Source organism: Oncorhynchus kisutch, linkage group LG26, assembly GCF_002021735.2.
Source record: "Oncorhynchus kisutch isolate 150728-3 linkage group LG26, Okis_V2, whole genome shotgun sequence".
Lineage (NCBI taxonomy): Eukaryota > Metazoa > Chordata > Actinopteri > Salmoniformes > Salmonidae > Oncorhynchus > Oncorhynchus kisutch.
Genome location: NC_034199.2, coordinates 43,284,539 through 43,295,181, shown reverse-complemented (window position 1 = coordinate 43,295,181; position 10,643 = coordinate 43,284,539).

Sequence of the window (10,643 nt, the reverse complement as noted above, 5' to 3'; positions counted from 1 at the left end):
TTACACTGTGTATAAGACAGTAGTTTTGGAATTGTTAGTTAGATTACTTGTTGGTTATTACTGCATTGTCGGAACTAGAAGCACAAGCATTTCGCTACACTCGCATTAACATCTGCTAACCATGTGTATGTGACAAATAACATTTGATTTGATTTGATTTGATTTTGATCATCTGCTCATCTATCACTCCAGTGTTAATTTGCTAAACTGTCATTACTTCGCTACTACGGCCTATTTATTGCCTTACCTCCTCACGCCATTTGCACACACGGTATATATATTTTATTTTTTTCCCCTTTTTTCTGTTATGTTATTGACTATACGCTTGTAACTCTGTGTTGTTGTTTGTGTCGCACTGCTTTTCTTTATCTTGGCCAGGTCTCAGTTATAAATGAGAACTTGTTCTTAACTAGCCTACCTGGTTAAATAAAGGTGAAATAAAAATAAATTAAATTCATTTGCACAAGTGACCTTCAGATAGCCATTTTGACAAGGCTGCAGGCTGCAGGCTGCAGGCTTCAGAGCTAAATGCTATCCCGACACGCATTGTGATTTGTTTTGGAATTTGTGCAATTTCATACAAAAGAAGGGAGAAACTTGTTTAATTACATGTCACGTGCATTTGTGTATGTCTGATTTTGAGTCTTGACACATGCAGCAGATTAAATTAAATTGAATGTTTAACTCTTACAGGGGTGATTTGTTCATGCTCGTTTTATTATTTAAAAGTGGAACATGAATTGCGTCATTCAAGTCAGGAGTGTGTCCCGAAGTTGATGGATTTATTGATCCCATCGCCACTCTCTGGTAGTCACCTCTGGAGTTTCGTCAGCAACACCTGACAAAGGAGGGCCCTCTGCAACCAGGTCGTTCAAGACTGAAGGCGAAATTTGACGTTTATCTATTTCTGGAGGACGTCGGGAAAGGACTTCAAAACCGTCCACTTGGGGCAACAGTGAGCACTATTACCATCAAGTAGGCTTGGGTTTTGCTAGGACGTTGTGGACGGTGGTGGTGGATGTAATCCCATGACTCTGGATCAGAAGCGTTTTGTGTCCCAGATGTGGATACTGTTTTGTTTTTTTACCCTATCCTAAACCATGAAAACAAATCAAATCAAATCAAATCAAATTGTATTAGTCACATACACATGGTTAGCAGATGTTAATCTGTGTAGCGAAATGCATGTGCTTCTAGTTCCGACAGTGCCGTAATATCTAACAAGTAATTTAAAATTTCCTACAACAACTACCTAATACACACAAAACTAAAGGGGTGAATGAGAATATGTACATATAAATATGTGAATGAGCGATGGCCGAGCGGCATAGGCAAGGTGCAATAGATGGTATAAAATACAGTATATACATATGAGATGAGTAATGAATGATATGTAAACATTATTAAAGAAGCACTATTTAAAGTGGCATTGTTTAAAGTGACTAGAGACCCATTTATTAAAGGGGCCAGTGATTGGGTCTCTCAACCCTTACCTTAACTATAAGAATGCCTAAACATAACAATTCACTTTTAAATTTGAGGTTTGGAGAAATGGAACGATACAGAGCAGCAGAAGCAACAACAACCAGTGCTTGACTTGGGCAGTACCTCACCGAACCTGAATAGTGGCACCTCAAATGTTCTACTGCTTGAACTCCTGTTCCTCTTATAGAGTATTAGCTCAAAAGTATTGTTGAGCCTCTGCACCTAAATGTAAACAACACCAGCACCCAAAATGAGTACCGGCACCTTTTTCAGTCCAATTCAAACACTAACAAAAACACTTTGATAATTTGACGTTTGTAGCAACTTTGAAATTTGATGTTTAGAGAACGTGGATGAACGTCTAATTCTGCAGAAAGACTGTGGGAGCTTGTTGCCCTCTGAGTGAGTTGGTAGGGATGGCATTCTCCGACTCAGTGTGAGCTTGGATAACATGCGGTAATAGTATGTGTCACTCCCATCTCACTTTGCAGTCCGGTAGCCTTCCATCACGGCCCAGATTGAAACTGATGTACTGTGAAATTCTCGGGATCAGTTGTGCTCAGTAGTTTTCACTCACTGTTTGATTGTGTGTGCTGCAGCGCGGCTATGGTGGCGCTGGTAATACCCTCTTATCTGCACTGTAAACGGAATTGAGTGGCTTTTCATCATAAAATGACATTGAAAGTGATCATGCTTAAATGTGCGCTTAAACGCCCGATAACATCCGTAATTAAGGTGCTAAATGAAATGTTCATCTGGGAGTGTTAGTTTGAGACCATAGAAGGTAACAATCTGATCCTAACCTGTTCCTCTCTTAGAAGTCATATCGGATGTTGTTTCTCATTTCAGGGCGTGAGGTTACCATTTTATCAGCAATCTAGTGAATATAAAATATGCGGTGGCAGTATATCTTTAAGGTAGTAGGTCTTGAAGGACCTACTACCTCATAATTCAATCTACGAACTTAAACTGTTTAGTTCAATTGAAATTGTTTTCAGATTCAGAATTGTATTATTGTTTGTACTTTAAGAATACCACGGTCTATACAATGGTCATATTTGTGACTAGGGTACTGTGTATTCTATCCACAAAGTTAAAACAATGACAGTCGTCTGATACACAGTACAGTGAAATCATGCACTGCAATGCTCTCACTCTCCTGTCGTCGGCCAGAACACAGATGTGTCTGTAGCCGCCAAGGTTCCTGTGCTGCTGTGTCACCACCTGCAGTCCCTCTCGTTCAGGCATCAGATTGCATATGGCCAGTGGTCTACTTGTGTCAGGTGGCCATTAACAAGAGTGACAAGTCATTGTGTGTTATTGAGGCCTATATGAGGGCTCTGCGGCCGGTGTATGCTGCTGTATCAGACACCAAAAGTGTGGTTCCCACAGCTCTCAGCCTGTCACAGTGATTATACGATGCCTACTGGCTGGGGCCACAGCAACTCGTCAAAGGAGGCTGAAACCTCAGGTGTTGAAGGGAAAGCCCCTGGGGGTTAGGGAGTTGAGTCACAGAGGAAGAGCTCCCCAGATAGCACATGAACATGTCAGTTGGGGCCCCCCTGGAGGTCGAGGTCCCCCCAGATAGCACATGAACATGTCGGTTGGGGCCCCCTGGAGGTTGAGGTCCCCCCAGATAACACATGAACATGTCGGATGGGGCCCCCTGGAGCTTGAGGTCCCCCCAGATAGCACATGAACATGTCGGTTGGGGCCCCCTGGAAGTTGAGGTCCCCCCAGATAGCACATGAACATGTCGGTTGGGGCCCCATGGAGGTTGAGGTCCCCCCAGATAGCACATGAACATGTCAGTTGGGGCCCCCTGGAGGTTGAGGTCCCCCAAGATAGCACATGAACATATCAGTTGGGGCCTCCCTGGAGGTCGAGGTACCCTCAGATAACACATGAACATGTCGGTTGGGGCCCCCTGGAGGTTGAGGTCCCCCCAGATAGCACATGAACCTGTCGGTTGGGGCCCCCTGGAGGTTGAGGTCCCTCTGAAATAGCATTTGAAACCGTCATAAGCCACAGCAAAATGTGTAGAGTTGGAGGAATTAGTTTAAAAATTACACATTTTTCTCTCAACCACGTAAAAAAAAAACTTGAGATTAGCTATAAACGACACATTCTCTTTCTCTGTGTTCTTTTGTTCTCCCAATTTGTAATACCTAACCATTAAATGCCGTCCGTTACATCCTGAGAGAATTCTCCTCATCATCGTCAAGGTCGTGCATATTCCTCCTCAAGCTGTCACTGCGATGCCTCTCAAGCAACTATGGACTTAGTACAAACTGGAAACCGCATATGCTGAGGCCGCATTTATTGTAGCTAGGGACTTTAATAAAGCAAATCTGAGGAAAACACTTTTATCAATACATCTCCTGCGCTACTCGCTCATTTAGAACTGTTGACCATTGCTCCACTACTGCGACAGCTACAGGGCCCTCCCCGACCTATCTTCGGCAAATCAGATCACACCTCCATTCTGATTCGCCCCTTCTATAGACAAAAATTTAACAGGAACTACCCGTGGTAAGGACTGTTCAACGTTGGTTTGATCAATCAGAATCTATGCTTCAAGATTGTTTTGTTCTCGTGGACAGGGATATGTTCCGGGTTGCATTTGAGAAGAACATTGATGTATACATTGACCCGGTGACTGAGTTAGTCAGAAAGTGCATACAGGATGTTGTTCCCAATGTGACGATAGAAGACAGCATTCGCACAAACTGAAAGTGAGAACCAGTGCATTTAACCATGGTAAGGTGACTGGGAACATTGACGAGTATAAACAGTCCAGCTATGTCCTCCGTAATATATCAAACAGGCAAAACATCAGTACAGAGACATAGTGGAGTCGCAATTAAACGGCTCAGGCACGAGAGGCAGGGACTCTCATGCCTGGGGGACTCCAGACAATCACAATTATAAAGGGAAAGCCAGCCACATTGCGGACACCAACGCCTTGCTCCCAGACAAGCTAAACACCTTCTTCACCCGCTTCGAGGAAAACACAGGGGCGCCGACATGTGCCACCACCACTCACAAGGACTGTGACATCTCGTTCTCCATGGCCATCTTGAGTAAGACATTTAAGTGCGTTAACCCTGGCAACAACAGGCGGCATCCCAAGCCGTGTACTCAGAGCATGTGCAGACCAGCTGGCCGGAGTGTTAACAGACATGTTACATTTCTCCCTATGCCAGTCAGTTATCCCCACTTCCTTCAAGATGACCACCATTGTTCCTGTACCCAAGAAAGGGAAGGTAACCAAACAAAATAACTACAGCCATGAGTCAGCTGTGAGTCTTTCTGGGTAAGTCTCTAAGAGCTTTGCACACCTAGATTGCACAATATTTGCATAAACAAATACTTCAAGCTCTGTCAATTTGGTTGTTGATCATTGATAGACAGATATTTTCATGTCGATTTAAGTCAAAACTATAACGAAGCCACTCAAAAACATCAATATCGTCTTGGTCAGCAACTCCAGTGTATATTCGGCCTTGTGTTTTTGGTTGTTGTCCTGCTGAAAGGTGAATTTGTCTCGCAGTGCCTGTTGCAAAGCAGACTGAACCAGGTTTTCTTCTAGGATTTCTATTCTTCTAGGAGTTCTATTCCATTTATTTTTATCCTAAAAAACTCCTCAGTCCTTTCCGATGACAAGCATACATTTGCACACACTGCATATTGATTTTTGACTTTTGTGTTATTGACTGTACATTTGTTTATCCCTTGTGTAACTCTGTGTTGTTTGTGTCACACTGCTTTGCTTTATCTTGGCCAGGTCACAGTTGTAAATGAGAACTTGTTCTCAACTGGCCTACCTGAATAATATACATTTTTTAAATACCCATGACATGATGCAGCCACCACCATGCTTGAAAATATGAAACATGGTACTGTGTTGTGTTGGATTTGCCTCAAACATAACACTTTGTATGTAGAACATTAAGTTAATTTATTTCCAAATGTTTGAAGGTTTACATTAGTGCCTTATTGCAAACAGCATGCATGTTTCAGAATATTTTTTATTCTGTACAGGCTTTTTTATTTTCACTCTGTCACTTAGGTTGGTAGTATGGAGTAACTGCAATGTTGTTGATCGATCGTCAGTTCTTTCCTATGACAGCCACTAACCTTTTACTACAGTGGGCTAAATCAGGGTCACACAGAGTGATTCTTGGTAGTCTTAAACAAATCTACTTAAAGTATACATCTCACACACATGGTTATGGGCTTAAAAAAAGGAGACACCTGTACCATGTCAGATATAGAGTTAAAATGTATTTAATTTTGAGTTTGCATCCCAATATTCCACTTTATATGCAGTACATCACAAAAGACTGAAATATAACAAAACTGCTTGACATAGAAACATCGGATTTTCTGTTGGGTTTTAAATAATGTTTATTAATTATGAAATGATTAACAATATGAATAACATTCCACGCATGGGGCCACTAGGTCATTTGACTGCAGGAAAGGGCTAAACTTTTGTTAATTTAACTGCTTTAATTTAAAGTCACCATTGGCCCAATGGTGAAATCCCAGTACGGCTGGCTGAGTGGGCCTGGCTGTGTGGGCCTGGCTGAGTGGGCCTGGCTGTGTGGACCTGGCTGTTTGAGGCTGTGTGGGCCTGACTGTGTGGGCCTGGCTGTTTGAGGCTGCGTGGGCCTGGTTGTGTGGGCCTGGCTGTGTTGCCCTGGCTGTTTGAGGCTGTGTGGGCCTGACTGTATGGGCCTGGCTGTGTGGGCCTGGCTGTTTGAGGCTGTGTGGGCCTGGCTGTGTGGGCCTGGCTGTTTGAGGCTGTGTGGGCCTGGCTGTGTGGGCTTTGTGGGCCTGCTATTGTGGGCCTGGCTGTGTGTGCCTGGCTGTATGGGCCTGGCTGTGTGGGCCTTACCCTCATTGGGATGTTCCAGTGCAGAGTCAGACAGAAAGGTGGAGAACATGCGTTGCCGTACCTGGTTAAAAAATAGTTCAACAAATACAAAGATAAAACATTCAAATAATATGTGAAATGTCACTCTAGTAGTTTCTAGTCATGCTAATATATAGCTGATCCTGTTCATGGCCACAGAATAACACTGGTTCTGTAATAATGTTCTGACTGTCCAGATGATATCAGTGGAGAGGGTGCTGGAGTACACAGAACTGGAGAGTGAAGCACCCTGGGAGATGGACAAACACCCTCCGCCTGATTGGGCCAGGCATGGCTTCATCACCTTCGACCGGGTCAATTTCTCCTACAGCGAGGACAGTCCTGTGGTCCTGAAGAATATAGTCGCGGTCTTCAGATCCAGAGAAAATGTCCCAGGTAGCAATTTCCTGAAATGTGTCACATTTTGATGACCGTACACACACACACATGCACACTCACACTCACACACACACGCACACTCACACTCACACACACACAAAAACACACACACCAGTGTAATAGGTGTGGTGTTGTTCCTCTCTATGTGTCATTATTTTTCAAATAAATTATTTAGGGACACCTTATTGGGCCGCTGATTCCAGGGCAATATACCCTTTGTGATTCATGGAATACAGATCATGTAATAAAGACTGGTCATTTGTTCTGATATGCATTCTAGGAGACCTGACGGTGACAACTCTTTATTCACTATATGAGAGAGAGATAGAGAGAGTAGAGGAGAAGAGAGGGAGTGGAAGAGAGAGAGAGAAGAAGAGAGGGAGTGGAAGAGAGAGAGAGAGAGAGAGAGAAGAAGAAGAGGGAGTGGAAGAGGGAGAGAGAGAAGTGGAGATGGTTGAGGGTGATTGAAACCCAGCTTTTAATTCAGAGGGTGTATTCTGCATGGCCACGGTTCACCAGTGTGGTTGATTTCACAATGGATGGGTTGATAAGTGCAGAGGCCTTAGGTCTGACAGCACATGGGAGGGATCCTCACCCGATGCCGTGGGCCTGAACAGGTTTTGTGCATCCTGACAGTCCCCCTGAGACAACACTTTCACAGGAAACCAATACCTATCTTTCTCCACACACACACACACACACACACACACACACACACACACACACACACACACACACACACACACACACACACACACACACACACACACACACACACACACACACACACCACACACACCACACACACCACACACACAACACACACACACGAGGCCAGAGATACAGACTCAGAGAGACACATGATTCAGTACAGCAGGAACACACCAAAGGTCTCAAGACCTTCACTAGTTGGCCTGACTCTTGACTTAATTTTCTTACATTTATTCATATACAATTTCCATACTTGCATGTTGTGTATCCACAAGGTGATTTCTAGATTGCATTTAGATAGTTTTTTATATTCTTTGTTTCAATGTAATATTTCTGATTAGTTAGAAGCTGATCATTGGGAATCTGAATCCAAGCATATTGGTTATAGTGGGATGGGAATATGTGATTGATCAATGTGGAACATGGTTGATAATACCGACAGACAGACACTGAAATGCATTACGTTATGGTAGCATCTTATACCAAATTTTGCTGTTTTAATATCATACGGCTTGTGGGGCTGTCACGGTAACAACTGATACCTACTAGACAGGAAGGAACATCTCCACAAACATAATCTTTCTCTCTCTCATTCTGCTGGAAAAGTTTAAGGCAAAGGACATAGATGATTCAGTTTACAATGACACAATGGGAAGTGAAGTAAACCTTGAATTTAGCACTTTGTTCAATGAAGTGGTAGGTCTTGGCTAATATGTGTTGAATGGTGTTGTTCAAGTTCTGTAGTAGAGAAATTATTTCAGAGTCAAAAAAACGAATTACAACGCTAATAAAATACAACACTAATTCTCTGAATATTTGACTCTAGGTTGGCATTGTTGGGCGGCTTGGTGCTGTTAAAATCTCCCTGATACAACGCTAATAAAATACAACACTAATTCTCTGTATGTTTGACTCTAGGTTGGCATCGTGGTGCGGACTGGCGCAGGTAAAATCTCCCTGATACAACGCTAATAAAATACAACACTAATTCTCTGAATGTTTGACTCTAGGTTGGCATCGTTGGGCGGCTTGGCGCTGGTAAAATCTCCCTGATACAACGCTAATAAAATACAACACTAATTCTCTGAATGTTTGACTCTAGGTTGGCATCGTGGTGTGGACTGGCGCTGGTAAAATCTCCCTGATACAACGCTAATAAAATACAACACTAATTCTCTGAATGTTTGACTCTAGGTTGGCATCGTTGGGCGGCTTGGCGCTGGTAAAATCTCCCTGATACAACGCTAATAAAATACAACACTAATTCTCTGAATGTTTGACTCTAGGTTGGCATCGTGGTGTGGACTGGCGCTGGTAAAATCTCCCTGATACAACGCTAATAAAATACAACACTAATTCTCTGTATGTTTGACTCTAGGTTGGCATCGTGGTGCGGACTGATGCTGGTAAAATCTCCCTGATACAACGGTAATAAAATACAACACTAATTCTCTATGTTTGACTCTAGGTTGGCATCGTGGTGCAGACTGCAATGGTAAAATCTCCCTGATACAACGCTAATAAAATACAACACTAATTCTCTATGTTTGACTCTAGGTTGGCATCGTGGTGCGGACTGGCGCTGGTAAAATCTTCCTGATACAACGCTAATAAAATACAACACTAATTCTCTATGTTTGACTCTAGGTTGGCATCGTGGTGCGGACTGGCGCTGGTAAAATCTCCCTGATACAACGCTAATAAAATACAACACTAATTCTCTGAATGTTTGACTCTAGGTTGGCATCGTTGGGCGGCTTGGCGCTGGTAAAATCTCCCTGATACAACGCTAATAAAATACAACACTAATTCTCTGTATGTTTGGCTCTAGGTTGGCATCGTGGTGCGGACTGGCGCTGGTAAAATCTCCCTGATACAACGCTAATAAAATACAACACTAATTCTCTATGTTTGACTCTAGGTTGGCATCGTGGTGCGGACTGATGCTGGTAAAATCTCCCTGATACAACGCTAATAAAATACAACACTAATTCTCTATGTTTGACTCTAGGTTGGCATCGTGGTGCGGACTGCAATGGTAAAATCTCCCTGATACAACGCTAATAAAATACAACACTAATTCTCTGAATGTTTGACTCTAGGTTGGCATCGTGGTGTGGACTGGCGCTGGTAAAATCTCCCTGATACAACGCTAATAAAATACAACACTAATTCTCTATGTTTGACTCTAGGTTGGCATCGTGGTGCGGACTGCAATGGTAAAATCTCCCTGATACAACGCTAATAAAATACAACACTAATTCTCTGAATGTTTGACTCTAGGTTGGCATCGTTGGGCGGCTTGGCGCTGGTAAATCTCCCTGATACAACGCTAATAAAATACAACACTAATTCTCTGAATGTTTGACTCTAGGTTGGCATCGTGGTGTGGACTGGCGCTGGTAAAATCTCCCTGATACAACGCTAATAAAATACAACACTAATTCTCTGTATGTTTGACTCTAGGTTGGCATCGTGGTGCGGACTGATGCTGGTAAAATCTCCCTGATACAACGCTAATAAAATACAACACTAATTCTCTATGTTTGACTCTAGGTTGGCATCGTGGTGCGGACTGCAATGGTAAAATCTCCCTGATACAACGCTAATAAAATACAACACTAATTCTCTATGTTTGACTCTAGGTTGGCATCGTGGTGCGGACTGCAATGGTAAAAGCTCCCTGATACAACGCTAATAAAATACAACACTAATTCTCTATGTTTGACTCTAGGTTGGCATCGTGGTGCGGACTGGCGCTGGTAAAATCTCCCTGATACAACGCTAATAAAATACAACACTAATTCTCTATGTTTGACTCTAGGTTGGCATCGTGGCGCGGACTGGCGCTGGTAAAATCTCCCTGATACAACGCTAATAAAATACAACACTAATTCTCTATGTTTGACTCTAGGTTGGCATCGTGGTGCAGACTGGCGCTGGTAAAATCTCCCTGATACAACGCTAATAAAATACAACACTAATTCTCTATGTTTGACTCTAGGTTGGCATCGTGGTGCGGACTGATGCTAGTAAAATCTCCCTGATACAACGCTAATAAAATACAACACTAATTCTCTATGTTTGACTCTAGGTTGGCATCGTGGTGCGGACTGATGCTGGTAAA